Source organism: Triturus cristatus, chromosome 1_1, assembly GCF_964204655.1.
Source record: "Triturus cristatus chromosome 1_1, aTriCri1.1, whole genome shotgun sequence".
Lineage (NCBI taxonomy): Eukaryota > Metazoa > Chordata > Amphibia > Caudata > Salamandridae > Triturus > Triturus cristatus.
In genome coordinates this window covers 125,962,743-125,983,601 of record NC_140579.1, presented here as the reverse complement: position 1 = coordinate 125,983,601, position 20,859 = coordinate 125,962,743, and the positions used below count along the sequence as shown (strand labels likewise).

General features: G+C 45.0%; 1 long non-coding RNA gene across 1 annotated transcript in view; it reads left to right on the top strand.

Annotated features, from left to right (window-relative positions):
- Window positions 1-18,911, top strand: part of LOC146869757 (uncharacterized) — a 36,015-nt gene extending 17,104 nt beyond the window's left edge. Inside the window, exon 2 of the long non-coding RNA XR_014965477.1 lies at window positions 15,464-18,911. This is a non-coding gene — a long non-coding RNA (uncharacterized LOC146869757). The remainder of the gene's footprint in view (window positions 1-15,463) is intronic.
- The last annotated feature ends 1,948 nt before the right edge of the window (window positions 18,912-20,859 follow it).

Here is a 20,859-nt window from a genome sequence, read left to right as displayed (position 1 = left end):
ATTCATCCTCCTATCTGGATGACATAGTTGTGTACAGTAAAACTTGGCCAGAACATTTACAACAGCTTTACACTCTCATATCAGAACTTCAAATAGCTCAACTCCACATTAATGGAAAAAAAAATCTAGGAGTGTCCATCAATAATTCACATATCTGGGTTATCTCCTACGGGAGGGTGTTAGAGGACCCCAGACGGAGAAGAGAAAAGCCATAACAGAAACTCCCTTCCCCTAAACAAAGAGGGAGTTAAGAGCCTTTCTAGGACTCTTAGGGTATAATAGAAGGTTCACACCCCATTTTTCTGAATTGGCTGCTCCCCTTACAAATTATCTGAAGAAACTAGCGTCTGACTCAGTTTTCAAAAACCCATCTACCACAGCCCTTGAAGCCTGCCATGGATTTTAAACAGTACTTACCACAGCTCCTGTCTTACTTTCACCTGACTTTGATAAACCATTTATTTTTAAAACAGACGCTTCTGATGTAGGAATTGGAGTTGTCTTGTCTCAAATAGACTCTGAAGGGCAGGAGAGGCCTCTTCTTTGTATTAGTCGAAAGCTGTTCTCGAGAGAACGTGCCAACCCTTGAATAGGAATATCTTGCTCTTAAATGGGCAATTGAAAAACTATGCTACTACTTGGATGATAGACCATTTGTCCTATACAGTGAACATGCACCCCTCACTTGGCTATTTCGGAATAAAGGGAATAATGACAGGATGATTCTGCCTGTAGTTCTTAACATTACAACCCTTCCAGTTTGAAATATGTTATAGGAAGGGCAAATAACAGGGCAATGCTGTCTTTTCTGATTTCCCTTTTTCCCCGATCTGGAAAGTACTAGGGAGGGGGTGTGGGATGGGACGGAGGATATAGATACTTCGGTCCTTTGGCCCTTCTCCGTCGCTTCAACATCACAAGACGCACTCTTCCTTGTACCGCAGGCTCCTTGGGATAAAAGTTCCTTTAGAAAAAAGTCAGCCCGGTCGGAAGCGACCAGTCGTGACCTGGGAATACAGGTGCTGCTGAGAGCCAATCACGAGAGGAGACGGCACTCAAGAACCCGGAAAATAAATCACCACACTCGGACCCGGCGGTGTTTGAGTCGCGGCGGATGCATATCGAGATTAGACTCACAAGAGACGCGGGAACTGTGATTGCGAGGTTGCCAGGACACGTCGGAGACAGCGGTAGCCCTATCGAAGGCAGAGAGAAGTCAGGAGGCCACTGAATATACATAGAGCCCCGCCACGTTCCTGGAAGAGCAAGGCTTGCCCAGGGGCATCTTTCTTCACGGTAGTCCCTGTGCTCTCGGTCCTGGCCTAGGAAGAGAGAGAGAAGAATCAATTGGGGGAATTGTAAGCGCGCTACTCACCCGTGAGGGTCTCAAGGTGCTGAGAACTGTCTCACTGACTGATCAAAATTGGGGAATAAAGAGCATCATCTTAAACAAACTGCATCAATTTTCTTAGGCTTAGGTAGATTCAGTATAACTCATGGGGATGTGTGTGTGTGTAGGAAGATCTGTAATAGAGGAAGAGTGATATCTGCAGTGTAAAACATTGACGGGTCTGAGGTGTATCAGTGAAAGCTCTGGAAGAAGGGTGTGTGCACAGGGTCAGTATCACCTAGGGAGGGTCTCTGTGTGCACATGGGTGTTCAGTGTTACACTCCGAGATCAATGTGTGCCGAGGATCTGTCAGACTGAGAGGGAGTGTGCAGGGATTTATTAGCACAGTGGAGTGGTATGTGCGAGGTGGTCAGTGTATTAAGAGGTGGGCAGGTTGAGGTTTGATGCACTTGTATGAGATGAAGTGGTGCACTGCTGCTTGCTTTGTTTATCTTCCTAAATCATGCTCAATAAAAGTGTGGGGGTACGCTGTGTGCATGAAGACACTAAAGTATACCCCGTTGCACACTTAACTCTTACCAATGATACAGGACAAGAAAGTACAGTTGAGGCTGGGATCCTCCCTTGTCTTCCCGAGGAACTCATGCTAGGTACAGACAATCCTTATTTCCTTGACTTACTCTTTAGAAATCTCAGAAACAGGAAACATGCTCAGGCCCCAAGTACAAAGGAAATTATACCTGTACATAACACTCTCACTCCCCAAACACTGGGCACTAGACAAATGTTTCAGACTGGCTCAATTGAAAGATAAAACACTTCAAAATGAGTGACAAAGCACCAAAAATTCACAGAATTCCTCCAACTCCGTCTATCCTAGCTTCATAATACAGAGTGGGCAAGTAAGGCAATATTCCTCACTTGTTAGTTCCTTTTGATTTTAGATAACAGGTTTTGTTCTTTGCTCACTCACACCTTGTAGAAAGGACTAGCCAATCCAATCTACAGAACTTCTTTTAGCCTGGCATATATGCTCGAACCAAGCAGTATTGCCAAGAATGTGCCATTTGGAGAAAAAAATCCATATCAGCCTCGTAAAGCACATCTACAACCATTACCTATCATAGGGAATCCCTTTGAGAGCATAGGGATCGATCTAATAGGACACTTACCCCGCTGCACAAAAGGGTTTCAATACGTATTAGTCATAGTTAACCATGCTACACGTTATCTTGAGACCATCCCCTTAAAGGTCCCTACAAAGGTCTTTGCACAACACCTCATCGAAATGTTCGCACGCATGAGATTTCCACAAGAAATCCTAACACACCAAGGCACTCCTTTTGTATCCAAAATGAAGAAACAAGTATGTAAACGACTAGATATAACAAGCATTGGCATGGGCAATAGGTCACGCTTTTGGTACCTTATAAGTATTTAGTTTTGCAGCACAATATCCTTGGTGCCACACCATCAACTGTTTCATGGCTAAGCACTTCTAAGGTCCCAAAGGCGAGGGCTATTGGCTATGCCAATGTTTGTTGCTGAGTGATACAGGGTTTTTGCTCGTTATTGTGTGTAGAAAGGGGTAGAGGGGTAGAAGAGGGCTAGAAGAGGCATAGATGTGCAGAAGATGGGAAGAAGAGGGTTAGCGGGATAGAAGAGGGGTATCAGAGGGGTAGAAGGTGTTTGAAGAGGGATCGAGGTGTATAATAGGGCTACAGGGGTAGTAGAGGTGTAGAGGCATACTAGAGGGGTACTAGAGGGCTACAGTGGTATAATGTTTGAATAGGTCTAGAGGGCTACAAGAGGGGATAGAAGAGGGTTAGAGGGGTAGAAGAGTGGTAGAGTGGTAGAAGAGTGTGCGAGGGTTAGAAGAGTAGAGTGTTACTAGAGGTGTAGAAAATGGATAGAAGAGGGCAAATAAAGTGCTAGAGGGGTTAGAAGAGGGCTAAAGGATGTACAAGTGTAGAAGAGGTGTATAAGGTTAGAATAGGGATAGAGGGTTTGAGGGTTAGAGTTGTCAAAGAGTGGTAGAGGGTGAGAAGAGATTTAGAAGGGGTTATAAACGGGGTTAGAGTGGTAAAAGGGTACTAGATGTGTAGAATAGTTGTAACTGAGGTTTTGAAGAGGGCTAGTAGAGGTGTAGAAGAGTGTTTGAAGAGGTCTAGAGGTGTAAAAGAGGGTAGAGGCTTTGAATATGTGCAGCTGTGTTTTGAAGGGTGTAGAAGCATTGAAGAGTAGTCAAGTGGTAGAAGTGTGTTTGAGGTGTAGATTAGTGTTGTGTTAGAAGCGGTGTAGAAGGTTAGAAGAGGGTATTAGGGGTAGACGAGTAGAATGTTAGAAGATGGATAGATCTTGGCTAGAAGTTGATAAGATAGATAAAGGTGTCTAGGATTAGAAGACTTAGAGAGGTGTTGAAGGGGGAGCAAATTGTGCCATAGAGGGGTAGAATGGTAGTAGATGTTTAGAAGAGGGGTTGTAGGCTAGAATAGGGGTAGAAGATGTCTAAAAGTGTAGAACACTGGTAGTAGTGTAGTAAAGGGGTAGTAACGGTGCTAAAGAGTGTCAGCGGGGTAGTAGAGTGGTAGAAGAGTAGAGTGTTAGTACATGTTTTTGGCAGTAGAACGTTAGAAGAGGGATCTAAGTGTCGAAGAGGGTTAGATGGATTGAAAAAGAGTCAGTGTGAATGAGTTAATTAGCGCTAGAGTGAGTCCGTCTGACAGAGCCAGTTAGCAAGTGTGTGAGTCATTGAGAGTGAGCCAATGTGTGAGGCAGTGCGAGTGAGTCAAGTAGTGCTAGTTTGAGGCAGTGAGAGTAAGTCAAATAGCGATAGAGTGACTCAGTGAAAGTGAGCCAATTAGGTAAGTCCGTGTGAGTTAGTCAATGAGAATGAGCCAGTGCAAGTGTGTCAATTAGTGAGACAGCGAGTGAGTGAGAGTGAGTCAATTAGTGTGAGAGTGTGTCTGTGAGTGAGTCCTTCAGTGAGAGGGTGCGGGTCCTTGCGGGAGTTAGCCTGTGGGAAGGAGCCTGTGTAACGAACCTGTTGGGAAGTAGCCTATGCGATGGCGCCTGTGCGAGGGACCCTGTGAGCGATTTATAGGCAAAGCAGCTAGTGGTCGAACTACAATAGTCTGCCTAGCGAGAAGTGGTGGTAAAATGTGTACCTAAACCAAAGTGTGTATCGACAAAGGAAAGCGTCAAATGCAGATAGTGTTTTACATGTGTAATACACGAACCACATGTTGATAAGTGTAGAGCGTGTTACCGAGAGAGTAACCAAATCAAAGCAAGTGAATTCCTCTCCGTGCATTAAAACTCGTCCTCGTGCTCGTGTGTTCGAAATCCCCCTGTCCAAAGAGTACACAAAAGGATAGATTTGTAAGTGCTGTGAGATGTCGAGCGGAAAACGAGAATGTCCGAGGAAATAAGGTAGTGTAGTGTGCTATGTGTAAAGTCTGCGCCGCTATAGTTTTCAAAAACAGCACCCAAATCCCTTTTAGATTGTGCAGCAGTAATAATGTTCATATCTGTCGTTGCCATTTTTTTGGGGGGCTAAAAGCCATAATGTTTGGGCAAGAATTTGAAATGCTGAAATAAGCGTCCCAGTCTGAGGCTTAAATGTGAGTCCGCTAACAATACTGTCCAACCTTGCCCCCTCGAAAAAGTCCATACTTGTTACGGTTCTGAATGTTTGGAGTTAAATGTAAACTCACTCTGCTCAGACGGCAAACCTCAATTAAGAAGGAATCTGATGTTGTGGGTTGTGGTCTCCTGGCGCCTGTGGCCTGTTTCTCGGTAACACGTTGAAACGCAAACCCATTGATCATGTCGGATGTCTCTGTTTGCTTTGTGCCCCACTGGCACCTCTTGTCTGGTCCCTCTGTAACGCTAGAGAATCTTGCATTGTCCAAAAAGGGCTCCTAGTCCCTAAGCAATCTGTTTAATGTAACATTTTGTGTTTTAGTCTAAATGTACTCAGTCCACATGGCCCATATTTCCCCTTTGTTATGTAACTCAAGCCTTTCTTTATTTGTAACCGTTAGAATGGTAAAGAGCGGAGTGTAAGCCAAGCACAGCACCAGGCACACCACTGTGCTCGCTTGTAGCAAGACATACAGACAGTTGGGCCACTTCAGTAGGACACAGGCTGGTCATGCTGCTCAGTCACACGTACATATTCACAACAATCTGAGCATTCTTCACTGATTGCATAGTAGCTCATGATGAACAGCCGAGTAAGGCAATGAAATCGCTGCGTAGTGAGTGGTGCGGACTCGGCTACTCTTGAACCAGCGGTGTTTGCACTGCTAATTTGGCCACGCGTTGTTCGCGAAGTAAAAGCAGCATCAACCCTTCCGCCCGCAAATTATTTCCCCAAATCTGAGTTAATCAGTACGCAAGCGGCACTTTGCTGCAGGTAAGGATGCATTACAATTTTAAATTATGCTCCCTAAGCTATGGGACGATGTTCCGGGGATGTCTAAATTTCCATGGGACATAAATGTCACATTTGGATTTGCGTGGACTATAGTTTTTGGGGCGTTTCCCCATGGTAAGATTTTATTGACATAACTTTTGAGGTTCCTTGAAATAAAACCAGAAACACCGCTTCAAAGGAATGGCGCCTGGCCCCGCACTGCTTCCGAATGTGGGGTGAATGAACATCCCCTGGAGACACGCTGGAAATGGAGACACGCTGGAAAAAGCACATTCTTAACAATGTTCCTTTCACTCTGCATCTCTGTAATGGTGTGTGTGTGGCAGTAAATAATTTTGTATATGTTTTTAGTAATTGTTCAATTGGCTATAAGCCGTAATGTAAGGCCACCTCTGTGAAAGCTTGAAATAAGCACACCTGACTGTGGATTAAATGTGAGCCCGATAACAATACTGGCCAAGGTGGTAACCTTTCAGAAGTACATACTTGGCATGGTCCGAAATGTTTGTATAAATGTAAAAACCCTTCGTTCAGACTGGACATATCATTTTAGGAGGATGTGTGGGTGTGGGGCCTTTTGCCCGAACAAACGTTGAAATGCAAATGCATTAATCATGCAGGATGGCTCTGTCTGCCTTCACCCCCAGTGGTGCCTCTTGTCTGGGTCCTCGAACCGCTTGCAAATGTTACATTGTCAAAAAAAAAAGGGCTAAGGTGCGTTTAGGGGTGGTGGATGTACAAGCAGAGGAGCCCCAAGGAAGCTGACGAAAAGGGAGGGGGTAGTGTATATGTTTTTAGTAATTGTTCAATTGGCTATAAGCCGTAATGTAAGGCCACCTCTATGAAGGTTTGAAATAAGCGCACCTGACTGTGGATGAAAGGTGAGTCCGATAACAATACTGGTCAAGGTGGTAACCTTTCAAAAGTACATACTTGGCATGGTCCGTAATGTTTGTATCTAAATGTAAAAACCCTTCGATCAGACTGGAAATATCATTTTAGGAGGATGTGGGGGTGTGCGGCCTTTTGCCCGAACAAACGTTGAAATCAGGCAGGATGGCTCTGTCTGCCTTCTCCCCCAGTGGCGCCTCTTGTCTTGTTCCTCCGTAATGCTCGCAAATGCCCCAAGGAAGCTGATGAAAAGGGAGGGGTTAGTGCAATCCGAGATGACGCGGGGAGAGAAGGGAGGGGGAAGTGCAATCAGAGGAGCCTCAAGGAAGCTGACTAGAAGGGAGGCGGTAGTGCAAAAAGAGCGGGGAGAGAAGGGAGGGGGTAATACAAACAAAGGAGCCTCAATCTATAAAGCTAATGAGGAGGGAGGGGGGAGTGGGAGCATAGGTGCCAGCTGTGCACATGCACGCGATCGTGCACTCAAGCTTTAGGCCAGCAAAACACTGTTGGTAGCACTTTGAAAATCCCACATACAAAATGTCTCGCAGCAGAGCAGCGCAAGGGCTGGCTCAGGCGAGACCTAAACAAACATGACCACATCTGTTTATCATCCACGGACAGATGGACTTGTGGAGAGCTACAACTGAAGCCCTAAGCTAACTCTAAAAATAAATGCTGTCTGGGGATGGGAAAACATGGGACCAGTTTTGCCTCTGCTTCTTTTCGTTTTACGAACCAAGTACAGAGTAGTCTAGGGGTTTCTCCTTTCAAACTGCTTTTTGGTTGTAGACCTCATATACTCCTAGAAATCTCTAAGGAGGCATGGGAAAAAGATACAGAAAATGAGACCAATTCCTTTTTAGACTACGCCAATCAACTAAAATCAAGGATCGGTAAACTGAGAATGTTGGCTCATAAGAACATTAAAAAAAAGTCAACAAAAACTGAATTTTTTTTATGACAAAGGGAAACAATGGAGATAATTGGCTGTTGGAGACTGGGCACTATTCTGTTTACCTACCTCAAATACAAAAAAGGAAAAAGAATGGCAAGGTCTCTATGAAGTTGGAAAGAAAATATGACGAGTTACGTATCAACTACGACTTTGTTCTGAAAAGGAACAGATCTATCATATCGACCTCTCAAAAAATGGTGGAGGGCACCTCCGAAGAATGTACAGGCAGTAATCCCTTGTATACAATCAAGACATACTATAGATAAAACAAACATCAATAATGCCCTTACAGAAGATGAAAGAAAGGAACTTCTTCATGTCCTAACTTCCTTCTCAAAATCTTTTCAGACTTACCTGGTAGAAACTACTTAGCTATACATTCAATATCTACCCAAGAGCAAATTGTTATTGAACAATTACCTTACTGCATCTCAGAACCCTGTAGAGTAACACTTCAGGCCGAAGTGAAACAAATGCTCGAGATGGAAGTTATTGTTCCCTCCAAGAATGAGTGGTGTTCTCCCATGGTACTGGTTTCATAGACGGATGGTAGTATACGTTTTTGACTTTAGGGGTGTAAATTGGGTCTCTAAATGAGATGGTATCCCTTACCTAGAGTTGATGAATGAACCGAAAGACTTGTTATGAGGCACACTGCATAAGTACCATCAATTTAACCAAAGGTTATTGGCCGGTCCCCTTAAGCCTGGCAGATCAAGAAAAGACTGCCTTCGTCACCCCTGATGGTCTACATAATTTCACTGTTCTACCATTCGGTTCACGCAGTGCCCTTGCCACCTTCCAGAGGCTCATGAATACCCTACTCACAAACCATTAGGGGTATTCATCCTCCTATCTGGATGACATAGTTGTGTACAGTAAAACTTGGCCAGAACATTTACAACAGCTTTACACTCTCATTTCAGAACTTCAAATAGCTCAACTCCACATTAATGGAAAAAAAAAATCTAGGAGTGTCCATCAATAATTCACATATCTGGGTTATCTCCTACGGGAGGGTGTTAGAGGACCCCAGACGGAGAAGAGAAAAGCCATAACAGAAACTCCCTTCCCCTAAACAAAGAGGGAGTTAAGAGCCTTTCTAGGACTCTTAGGGTATAATAGAAGGTTCACACCCCATTTTTCTGAATTGGCTGCTCCCCTTACAAATTATCTGAAGAAACTAGCGTCTGACTCAGTTTTCAAAAACCCATCTACCACAGCCCTTGAAGCCTGCCATGGATTTTAAACAGTACTTACCACAGCTCCTGTCTTACTTTCACCTGACTTTGATAAACCATTCATTTTTAAAACAGACGCTTCTGATGTAGGAATTGGAGTTGTCTTGTCTCAAATAGACTCTGAAGGGCAGGAGAGGCCTCTTCTTTGTATTAGTCGAAAGCTGTTCTCGAGAGAACGTGCCAACCCTTGAATAGGAATGTCTTGCTCTTAAATGGGCAATTGAAAAACTATGCTACTACTTGGATGATAGACCATTTGTCCTATACAGTGAACATGCACCCCTCACTTGGCTATTTCGGAATAAAGGGAATAATGACAGGATGATTCTGCCTGTAGTTCTTAACATTACAACCCTTCCAGTTTGAAATATGTTATAGGAAGGGCAAATAACAGGGCAATGCTGTCTTTTCTGATTTCCCTTTTTCCCCGATCTGGAAAGTACTAGGGAGGGGGTGTGGGATGGGACGGAGGATATAGATACTTCGGTCCTTTGGCCCTTCTCCGCCGCTTCAACATCACAAGACGCACTCTTCCTTGTACCGCAGGCTCCTTGGGATAAAAGTTCCTTTAGAAAAAAGTCAGCCCGGTCGGAAGCGACCAGTCGTGACCTGGGAATACAGGTGCTGCTGAGAGCCAATCACGAGAGGAGACGGCACTCAAGAACCCGGAAAATAAATCACCACACTCGGACCCGGCGATGTTTGAGTCGCGGCGGATGCATATCGAGATTAGACTCACAAGAGACGCGGGAACTGTGATTGCGAGGTTGCCAGGACACGTCGGAGACAGCGGTAGCCCTATCGAAGGCAGAGAGAAGTCAGGAGGCCACTGAATATACATAGAGCACGTTCCTGGAGAAGCAAGGCTTGCCCAGGGGCATCTTTCTTCACGGTAGTCTCTGTGCTCTCGGTCCTGGCCTAGGAAGAGAGAGAGAAGAATCAATTGGGGGAATTGTAAGCGCGCTACTCACCCGTGAGGGTCTCAAGGTGCTGAGAACTGTCTCACTGACTGATCAAAATTGGGGAATAAAGAGCATCATCTTAAACAAACTGCATCAATTTTCTTAGGCTTAGGTAGATTCAGTATAACTCATGGGGATGTGTGTGTGTGTAGGAAGATCTGTAATAGAGGAAGAGTGATATCTGTAGTGTAAAACATTGACGGGTCTGAGGTGTATCAGTGAAAGCTCTGGAAGAAGGGTGTGTGCACAGGGTCAGTATCACCTAGGGAGGGTCTCTGTGTGCACATGGGTGTTCAGTGTTACACTCCGAGATCAATGTGTGCCGAGGATCTGTCAGACTGAGAGGGAGTGTGCAGGGATTTATTAGCACAGTGGAGTGCTATGTGCGAGGTGGTCAGTGTATTAAGAGGTGGGCAGGTTGAGGTTTGATGCACTTGTATGAGATGTGATGCTCTCGTAGGAGGTAGGTCTCTAATCCTCTGTCCATCTGTCCTCTCTAAACAGCCCGCCAGGCTTGCACTCCCTCTGATATTTTTCCTTCTTCTCGTAGTCTCCCAGAGTCCCACCATACTTCAAGGTCAGTCACGTGAATGATGTCCCCATCACTGGTTATCCCTGTGAGAGTCGCAGGTCAGATAGAGAAGATCACTCCAAGGAATCCTTAGTACTGGGACAGGAGATGAACCTAGGAGTGGAGCTGGTGTCCAAGGCAGATGAGCGGATCGTGATGGACAGATTTAATGAGATCGGGCGTGAGTGAAACCAGGGGAGGGGCAACCAGACCAGGGGGGAGCGACATTAGGGGAGGGGCAACCAGACTGGAGGTGATTGACATGGGGGAGCGGGCCATCCTGACCAGAAGTGAGTGACACTGGAAGAGGGCCAACCAGACCAGAAGTGAGTGACATCCGCGTAGGGGGCAACCTGTCTTGGGGGTAAGTGACACTGGGGGAGGGGCAACTAGACCGAGGTCAGTGACACCGGGTGAGGGGGGTGAGCATGGGTGATGGTTGCACTTAATCATGTAGAGGTTGCTACGATTAGCAATCCGGAGTGAAGAAATGACACCTGGTATTTACAATACCTTGAAATGGAAAGACTATACTTAAAAGAAGTATATGAACTCGTTACAGTGTGCAGAAATGCTTTTACAGAGCTAGTGAATAAAAGGACCTTAGAAGATGTCACCTTGTGCACAGAGTGGGAGGTGTCTATAGAGATATCATTCCAAGTAGGCTGGGCACTTACAGAAGGGGTCTATTGAATTTAAGTGTGTATTTCTGAGACATTTATTGACAATAAATAAGACTAACTGATTATTTTTTATAACAAATAAACTGAAAATCCAATTATGAAGCAAATGCTGGTCACTGCATGCAGAAAACCCCATGTGCTCAAAGCGCAGAGGAAGCATTTGTGTAACTGACAGGAAGAGGATATGGATGTGTGTAAGGGAGAAAACATAATGCACAGGCAGAGGGATGTGTGCAAGAGAACCATTGTAACCCACTGGGACAGGGTGTATGGAAAAAGCGCTGATACTTGTATGAGGTGGGATCAGTGTAAGATCGAGAAGAATGGTGTGAGTAGAGGGTCGGAAAAACCTGAGTTGGGCCTCGGGTGAGGAGTTCAGTGTTAGACAACAGAGAGAAGTGTTTGCAGAGGATAGGTCAGACGGTGACAGTGTACAGGGATTCATAAACACAGACTTAGAGGTGTGTGGTGTGGTTGGTTTAACAAGAGTGGGTGGTACGGAGTTTGCTGCCCACATATATGAGGGTATTTTGTATTTCACACTTTTGTTTCATTTGCATCATCAGAGCCTTTTCAGAGAGTTGCATTGGGAAGATGCAAAAACTCAAAACACTGCATAACTAATAATGAAAGATATAATATAAGATATACGTATCATGAAGCAAATTTACGCAAAATCCTTCAGAGGGAGATACATTTGAAATCATTTTCATATTGAGCGACTCTTGTAGAAGGGGTGGGAGGCCAGTCTTGGAGTAGGGGTAGGAGGCCAGTCTTGGAGTAGGGGTAGGAGGCCAGCAGATGCCTGTCTTGGTCCGCCTACTGCCATATAGTCTATAATGTCCTGCACCCCTTAAATACAGTTGCAGCACAAATTCTGAATAGATGATTAGAAACTCAACTAAACAAGCATTTGCAATGCAATAGGTCTCGCATTTGCGAGAGTTCTAACCTATTGGCATTGTTAAATGCCTTTTATTTACGTTTTAAAAATCAACACATAAATAAAAGGCATTGTCATTTACAATGCCAATAGCTCAAAGTCTCGTAAATGCTAAACCTATTGCATTGCAAATGCTTGTTTCTATCCGTCTCCAGGCGGCACTTTGGAATTCAAAAATGTCATAAAAAGACAACATTTCCAACAAGCGTTTTTCTTTTTTGGGTCCATTTCAGAGGGGAACGAATGGAGAGAATATTTAGGGTAAGAGTCAGTGGTTTTCACTAAGTAAGGAGCGAGACAGAATTATGGGGAGGGATGGACAGCGGCAGGAGTGGAGACTGTCCTTGTCTGATCTGGGAAAAAGGAAGAGACAGTCCTTTTTCTTCTCAGCCCTCCCCGCCCGTCCTCGAACGGCCAGCGACGGCTGAGTCTTATCAATAGGCCTTACCAATTTCTGCCTTTCTGGGTAGCATTAAAAAAAAAGAAAAAAAAAAAGGAGGGGACGAAAGAGTGATAGGTCCATTTGAATGGAGGGTTTAAGGATTAGCCCTGTAGTATCGAGGGGGGATGGCAGACTGGACCGGGTGGGCAAGGGGGGCAGTGGGGAGGACACCAATATCACCAGTTGGCACGGGGCAGTGTTTGGCAAGAGGTACGTAAGGTCTGTGAATAAAAAGACCCTGCAGCCGAGCGTAGCTGGGATTAAACAGTACACCTGGGTACTGTGATCACTAGGGTGACCCACGCACCAACATCCTTGCAGACAGTACAATGGCGACATGCAGGGGCCGACGAGCTCCTCTCCCCGGCGCAGTTAGCCATCTACCTCACCTGCCTTCCCCTCAGCTTACCGCCTCCTGCTTCCCCACAGCAGCAACCACGCTGTGCACACGCTGTGCACTGAGGAGGCCCACCGAGGGAGTAAGAGACGCCTTCCACGGAGGTGCCCACGATCTGCACACCCCACCAAGGCACTAAGAGATGCCTTCTACTGAGGTGGCCATGATCGTCACACCGCTGTGAAGAAGCTACCCGAACATGGCACTCCCACGCCCTCAGCGCACCGGTCTGCTCTCTGGGCCGATGCGAGTGCTTCCTCACACTCGAAGGGGCTTGCGAGCTACTGACTTCCTGCCCAGCCCCAGAGGCCTGCCCACAAGCAGGTGGTAAGCGCAGTGACATGAATTAAGTAACAGGATAGCTGTAGTGTTGCACATTCAATTTAATGGAAAAGAAAATAGGGGCACGACGTGCACTGCCGATCCGACCACTTAGGACAACTGGCACTAAGGCTCTTCATGACCACAGGTAACCCTGCCACGGGGAGGTTCAAAATAAACAAATATCATAGCGCGCAGTACCTGTAACAGCCTCTCGAGTCCTCGGGCTGGGCTTCTCATGGGTTAAACGCCCGGGCCTGTTCCGTGTAGCATGATAATTCTCCACAATCACTGGTAGTTGTGAGGTAACGCTGCCACCGGAGCTTCGAATGGAATGACAAACTATGCAGTGCGCATGCGCACAATGACACGCATGCGCTCTAAAAAGGCAGAAGTGCAGGGCTCCCATGCCTAAGGAGAGAGCCCCGCGTCATGCTGCCAGAAGTATAAAGGAGCTGGAGTGCTTCGGAAGCACGCCGCAGCCTGAGTGGGGGATTCTCCATTTGTCCAGTGGTTGTGTATTTATTTCCTGAGCGGACCCGCCGTTGCGGGCCGCTCCAACGATGGGGCGAGGTTTAAAAAAAGTGAAAGTGAAAGTGCATGCTGGCTTGCGTGGACAGAAGCAGGACAGGAGATGTGCACGCCGCGTGGCTGTAAGCACGTACAAAGGCTCCAATCCGCCAAAAGCCTGCGCGTGCCCATCTCCTGTCCCACTTCCGCGGCAAGTCAGCAACAATAGTTTTCGCTGGTGACAGCGCTTTGCGCTGCGTTCGCCAGGCGAGACCTAAAAACCGAAAGAGTATTATGATGTGGATCATATATAACTGTCTTTGAACGACTGTGACCAAATGTGACATGCTTATTGTTTTGTATTGGTTGAAAATGCAAATAAAAAAGTTTTAAAAAAACAAAACAGAAAGAGTAGGGTATTGAAGGCATGGGCCATTCAGGAAGGTGATCAACCAAAGCATACATTATGGACAAAAACCAGACACAGACCGGGTGAAGCATCAGGTATAGTTGGGGCCGGGTTTGGTGAGCATCAAGTTACGAAAGAGGAAAGCAGCAGTACAGAGCTAGAACAGATTGTGGGAAACTAGTGGCAGACAGTATATCATTTCATGGGAAGAAAGGTGCATTGTTAATTGGAAATAAACTATACTTTGTTGATAAAAAAGGAATAAGTTGCATTCTCTGGCATCGGAGGGTCATTTTGGGGCACATCTTGCAGTAGGTCTTTTATGTTCATTGGTCCTCCTGGACTGGTCTCAAACAACCACAACACGGAGGCAGAGGGGCCTTAAAACCAACTAGAGACCCTGTTACTGACACTACCATCCAAGGAAGAAGGGACCTAGATGGACTAGATTGAAGGGTCTTATCAGCCTTCACTGCTGGAGTCCTTTCTGAGTTCTGTGGATGTGTGGATTTGTAAGACTCAATTCCAGTGACGTGCTTCCCCAAGTTTGTTAAGTAGATGTGTGATTGGGTAGTAAGACCATGACGTCAACGGCAGGTGCTAGGGACGAAGAGAAATGAAAGAACTTCCCAGACTGAGGTACTGTCTCCCCCTCACCCATCCCTTTCCTCTTCATGGCTGATCCTCATGGAATGGGCACTCAGCCACCTCCTCCTCAGTAACATGTGACCTGCCTCCCAAGGTACAAGTCGTAGACAAAAGGGAGAATATTGGAATAACGCTGGCATCATATGTGCACATTTCTAGATTTCTTACAGGAAGGACTTAAAATGTACAATAGTGGAAGGACCTGTAAATAGGCTTTCATTATTTGACTAGCTGGGCCTCAGGTAAGCTAAGGGGCACCGTGAGTTTAGGGGGCAGCAGGTGACTGCAAGTTTCTACTATCACTGTCCCTGCCTTCATAAAACCTATAACCCTGCTGTGGGTTTAAAGTAGAAATCTTCCCTCTGCTATGGTCATAAGGATCGGGTTCTCCAGGCAACCTATTTGGAATCTCAGTGATGTGCAGCTTCAGCATCACAACTTTTCAACCACAAACCAGACGTCTGGGGATTACTCAAGTCACACCATTCAGAGCCACTACCAGGCCACCCGCCACACTTTATGGGGCATATGAGAAACATGAAAGGTTTGAATCTTGGGGTCCTAGTGAGCATATAACAGGGGCAAGTGATGGAGGCAGTGCGTGTCAGCAGATCAGGTTGAGTCACAGGAGGATGGGTGGTTGGGAAGTGACGAATATACACAGATGTTCCTCTTACTCTTTTCTGTTCACTCCTCAGGTCTGAACGTTCTCCAAGAAGACTTCTCCATACTGGGGATTTTTCCTTACGTTGTTAACGTAAAGCACTTCTTCAGCTTTAATAAAGACCGGCTGACATTCATCACAGGCATGGACCCAGACATAATCAGTCAGAACTAGTAAAACTGTGGGAAGACTGAAGTCCAGCGATGGAAGAAGGCCTATTTGTAGCGGGTGGGCCAGAACCACCCAAACATGAGCCTGGCCCACCCAAACATGTGCCTTGGCCCTCCCAGTGATGGCATGAAGGTCAATGGAAAATGCCACCCGAACGTTGTTTTTTCTTCTGTTCCAGGATTTGTATAATTGAGCCAGGGTTCTATCTCGCAGGAACCCCCAATCACGCATCTCCTTTTAAAGAAGGTGGGCTGTGGCACCGCCCACTACTGCAGGTACAATACAGGCATGGCTGGAGAACAAATTCTTTTGGTTGACACAGGAGTAACGTTTCCTGCCGTTCTGCAGTGTGGATTTTGCCTTTTATTCAGCGCTGGAAAAAACAAGTTTATCTTGCCGCAACTTCACCTTTCATGACCCCTGCAGCTGCTGCTTCGTCAGATAGCGCTTTGAGGCACAGTTCGACATTAAGAGGGTAGGAAAATGTTACTGGAGTGTGTGGCTATTTGTTCTTGTTTTTTAGAATCAGTGAAGGCCCAGCAAGATACAGGGAATATGTACTAGCTGCAGTTTCATTTATGGTTTCCTTTTTCTGAATCCACCATCCCTTGGGAACCCATTAGAGCTACCCCACTGTTACCTATGCTAGGGTAAAATGTTCCTTGATCTGAGCTTCGAAACGCAGACTTCAATTCCTCACGTTCCCCAAATATGCATCCATGATAGAAGTTGAGGTCGCTGCTCACAAACCCCCTGGTTGGCGCCCAGCTGAAAACTGTAGCCACGCCCTTGCACTGGTGTGGAGGAGAACGACAGGCCAGACCCAAGGCAAATAGGCAGAACTGAGGGAGGAATTTGGGTTGTAGAGCTGCCGCTTCAAACTGCTCCCTAGAATTCAGGGTAGAATCATCAACTCTTGAGTGAGTCATGGCTCTAGGTCAAAGGCATTCTGGGGGGAGTTGTACTGGCAGCTCTGCTGGAATGGTCTAAGTCAGGTGTGCCAGCTCCAAAGGGGGCATGACTGTAGGCTCTAAAAGCAGTGAAAGAAGGAACCAAGACCAAAACACTGACTGCAAAGTAAGGAGTAGAGTGCCTGAAGATATGACCATCACAAGGGCCAGAATCATGCATAGACAAACGTAAAGAGAACCGCTGAGGCTCTCCTTACATACTGCTACTACTAATAGTAAAGACACTGAAAATATGAAACTTTGGATGGTCTACAAACTCCAAGCATGGAGAGACCTTTATTAATGTATCCAATGTAGTTGTTCTATGCAGTGGTGTGAAATACCCAAGCATTACCATCATTTAAGGTAAATGCATTGTACACAAGTGAGGCAGGCAGGAATAATGGACAGATTTTCAGCAGTCCTGGCAAAAGAGCATTGTTTATTCTGGAATGCAACCCATACACTTATAAAAACTACTTTCCAGATTTTCAGTAAGGATTTGACAACACCACTGGGGGCAGTGCTGAGTCGCCTGCATTTCCTCGCCTTATTGAAGCAATAGTTGTTGACAGAAGGCGCAGTGGGACTGGGGCCTGGCTTGGGATTAAAGGCAGGTGGTGAGGCAGACTTTGCATTAGTCTTGCCTGATATACTGGTGCAATTAAGCAATCAATGCTTGAATGTATTTTTTAGGTGTTCTCTTTTTAACCACTGAGTTCTGCTGATGTAGATCTCTGCTGCCACACTGTTGCATTCAACAGAAAACTTACTTGCATGTACATACGTCTTATACTAAATGGACTACCTCCTTTATGCGGTGCATCTGTTATATTCTAGAATTCATCTTCGGCTTTGATTTGACCTTAAATTAAGGCCACAAAGCCTTAGAAGGATCTTTTCCCACTGGTCCTACAGAATGTATTTTTTGTTTCACATTTATTATCCCTGTGCCTTATTATGAGGGCCTCAGGAATCAAGCCATCAATCCTTAAACAGAGAAGCAACACGTTATGGGTTCTTCTTGAGGACACTGCTGGTTTGAGAAAACTATTTGCCCTGTTAACCTGAATTTATGTGACTACTGAAGCAAAGCTCTATGCATTGTTTGAATTACATTTTAGTAGCTTATATTTTTTCCTGCTCCAGGCAAAAAGCCTATCCCTCGCCCATTGAAAGCTGATGTTTACTTACTATCGTCAACTTTTTAAATGGCTAATTACAGCAGTCACCAGCTGAGCTGTGGCTTTTTTTCCTAAGAGTCAAGCGTGATATACAAACCGTTTAACAAATTTGCTAGCTTTTTATCCATTTAGCTTGGGGAAAAAACTTTCTTAATCTGGAAATTAGGCACCACTTGGTGGACTTTTTTGAAAAACATGACATTTTAAAAGTGCATACTAATTATATTTACTGTTATATTCAATGTTTTAAGTTTGAAGGTGATTATACTCATGTTTTATACCGGGAATAATGTAAGTGGAGGCGGATGGTGGTTGATATGGAGCTGTGGTCAAAGGTCAGATGTGAGATAAGGCACACAGGAGAAGGATGGTAATAATGTGCACTGCTGAGTCCAGGGTCAGGTGGCGGTAGTGATGAAGAGACAAAGAGGCAAAGAAGGAGCCCGAGTAGTGTCACTTGCCTGATACTCCCACCTCAGAAACCTCCTCTTCCAATGAAGGGGACATTACATGGGAAAACACTTTTTGAGAGTGTTAACCTTTAGAAAAAGACTTGGAAAATACTGTGTTTTACTGGGCCTTATAAGATTAACGAGAGATAAAGGAGGGCCCTGAAGTAGGCCTAGCTAAATATATGGGCCCATCTTTAGGGGTGGTGAGACAACAAATTAACAGGAAAAGCCGAGACAGTTAAGCCAAATGTTTGGCTTGGTTCAAAGACCCAGGCAACAAGCAGAGCCCTGTAAATATTTGCATTGTAAAATGTACAACATACCGCATGTGAAATCTCTTCAACTTTACAAAACGGCTTTTCCCATTAACATGCAGGAGTGATTAACCATGGTACATCAGATTATACCCCTGCATTGAAAGGCATTTATTATCAGATTTTAAGTCACTTGGTTCCCTGGGATTTTAAGCCAGAAGACAATTTAAGTTAGTGCTACGATGGAGGATCGGTGACGAGTGGATGCAATGGGGGTGTTCAGGCTATGATACAGAGAAGATTAAATAAGTATATTCCTTACATACGCTATTACAATCATCAGCTTCATCTAGTTGACATATATGCTATCCAGAGTGAATCAAGAGCAAAGCGATCTTTGTAATATGCTGTACAATTTCTTTCATCGTCATTATGTGAGTCAACAATATAAAGGACCAACTCTCAAACGTCTTCTTGAAATTCGATGGACCAGCCATTATGAGGTTACAAAATGGGTGGTTGAAAACATTGACACCATTTCTGAGCTTATATCAGCCACACGTCATGATGACAATGCTATATCTGAGGTGAAGGCAGCGGCTTGTGGTTTATTGTCCCATATTCAAAAGGAAAATGTTCATGCTATCGAGAAATGTTTACATGATCTACTTTTAGCTTTAAAACCTGCAAATGCGGTGTTCAGACACAGCAATTAAATGTGTCTCTTGTAGTGTAAGTTGTACAGTCTACACTTACGGACATATTTAAAGCCCCTACCACCACAGGAATGTCACTTTTTGCCATGTTCCTGTGGCAATAGGGGCTTTGCCTTATTCACAAGGCGGCATTAAGCCACTTAAAGTGGAAGTGGCTTAATGCCGCCTTGTAAATAAGGCCCCCTTTCACGCTATACTTAGCATGAAAGGGGAGGGCAATGGGTCTTGCGGTGGGCGTTCCGCCACAACACCCATTGATTTTGATGCTGCCCCATATTTACAAGGGTGGCGTAAATCAGAGGCAGTGCCCAAATTAAGACTAGGGAAAACCTGGTTTTAACATGGCAAAGTGAGAAGAAATGCTTTATTTCTCCTCATTTTTGCTGTTTCTATGTGCTCTGCATTCTGCAGCACACACAGAAACAGCAAATTGCCATGAATGATTGTTTATGTGCAGGAAGGTGTCCCTTCGTGCACATAAAGAATCATTAAAAAAATTATGATTTTCAACTTCTGTGTGCTGCACAATGCAGCACACATAGAAGTTACAAATCGCCATTCTGGATTGTTTATGTGTCGGAAGGGGCACCTTCCTGCATATAAACAATAATTCCCTCAATGCAAGCATCCTTGTACTATGGTGCAGGGGTGCCTGTTTGGTGCTTAGTGCCCTGAAAGCCATGTGTGCAGAGCCAATGTTTTCTACCAAGTTCTGTGCTTCCGTTGATGTATCAGACAAAACCACATGTGTTAATCATGGGCCAAAAAGGAGGAGGACTCAACTGCCGTGCTTTCAACAGCTGGACAATCTGCAGATGACTCTTCCTTTTCTGAGCAGCAAATGCTCTGGCAGCCGCTCATGAACATTCTGGACTGGAGACCAGATTCTCCCAGAAGAACATAGAACTTTTCTAAGCCGTTTCTATCTAGGTTTCCTCATGGCCTCATTTTCTTGACAAAAAAGTCCCAGATGGGGCAGATGTTGCCACCATTGGTGAACTGGCGCATGATCATGCTGAAGCTTTCCCAGCGCTTCATGAAATGGATGTATCTGCGCTGGTTATAGGGGTTTCAACCCTGTCCCGTGTCCTCACACCTTTCCAACGCACAATGGTAAATGATCGAAAATAGAATTTGACTATTTTAGCACCTAAGAAGGAGCTCACCCCAAACCTAAGAATGGATGAGTGTGTAAGTGAGTTTTCAAAGAGCAACAGAAGGTTACCTCTATGACTGCAATTACTAGTTTTGCAATTGTCAGGCGTGAAAACTGCTGGCAGTTTTAAAAAATATTCCTTTCTGGATTTTGAAATGTTACTTTTTTTTCAAAAACGTGTATCTATGAAAGTATGTCGCAAAAGAATGACAAGAAAATAAAAATTATAAAGTTCATAATGTGCAGAGAAATAAGTGTTGGACAAATCGCAACGAGTAAATAGCCAGCGTTTCTAGTGCAATGATGTCAACGCTTTCATGCGGTAATACGGACCTCCTTAATCTTGAACTCCTATTACAAGTCTGGCTTGCTGGAATTTGAGGGTTTGCACTTAGGTACAGACATTGATATAACTTTCAAATAACTCTCCACATGCTCTGTATATACTCAGAATCGATCTGTTGCTTCATGGTGATTGTTTGCATGTAGATATAATGTAATCTATGGCTTGTAGGCTACCTCAAGAAGTAACAAATTGGGGAAATAG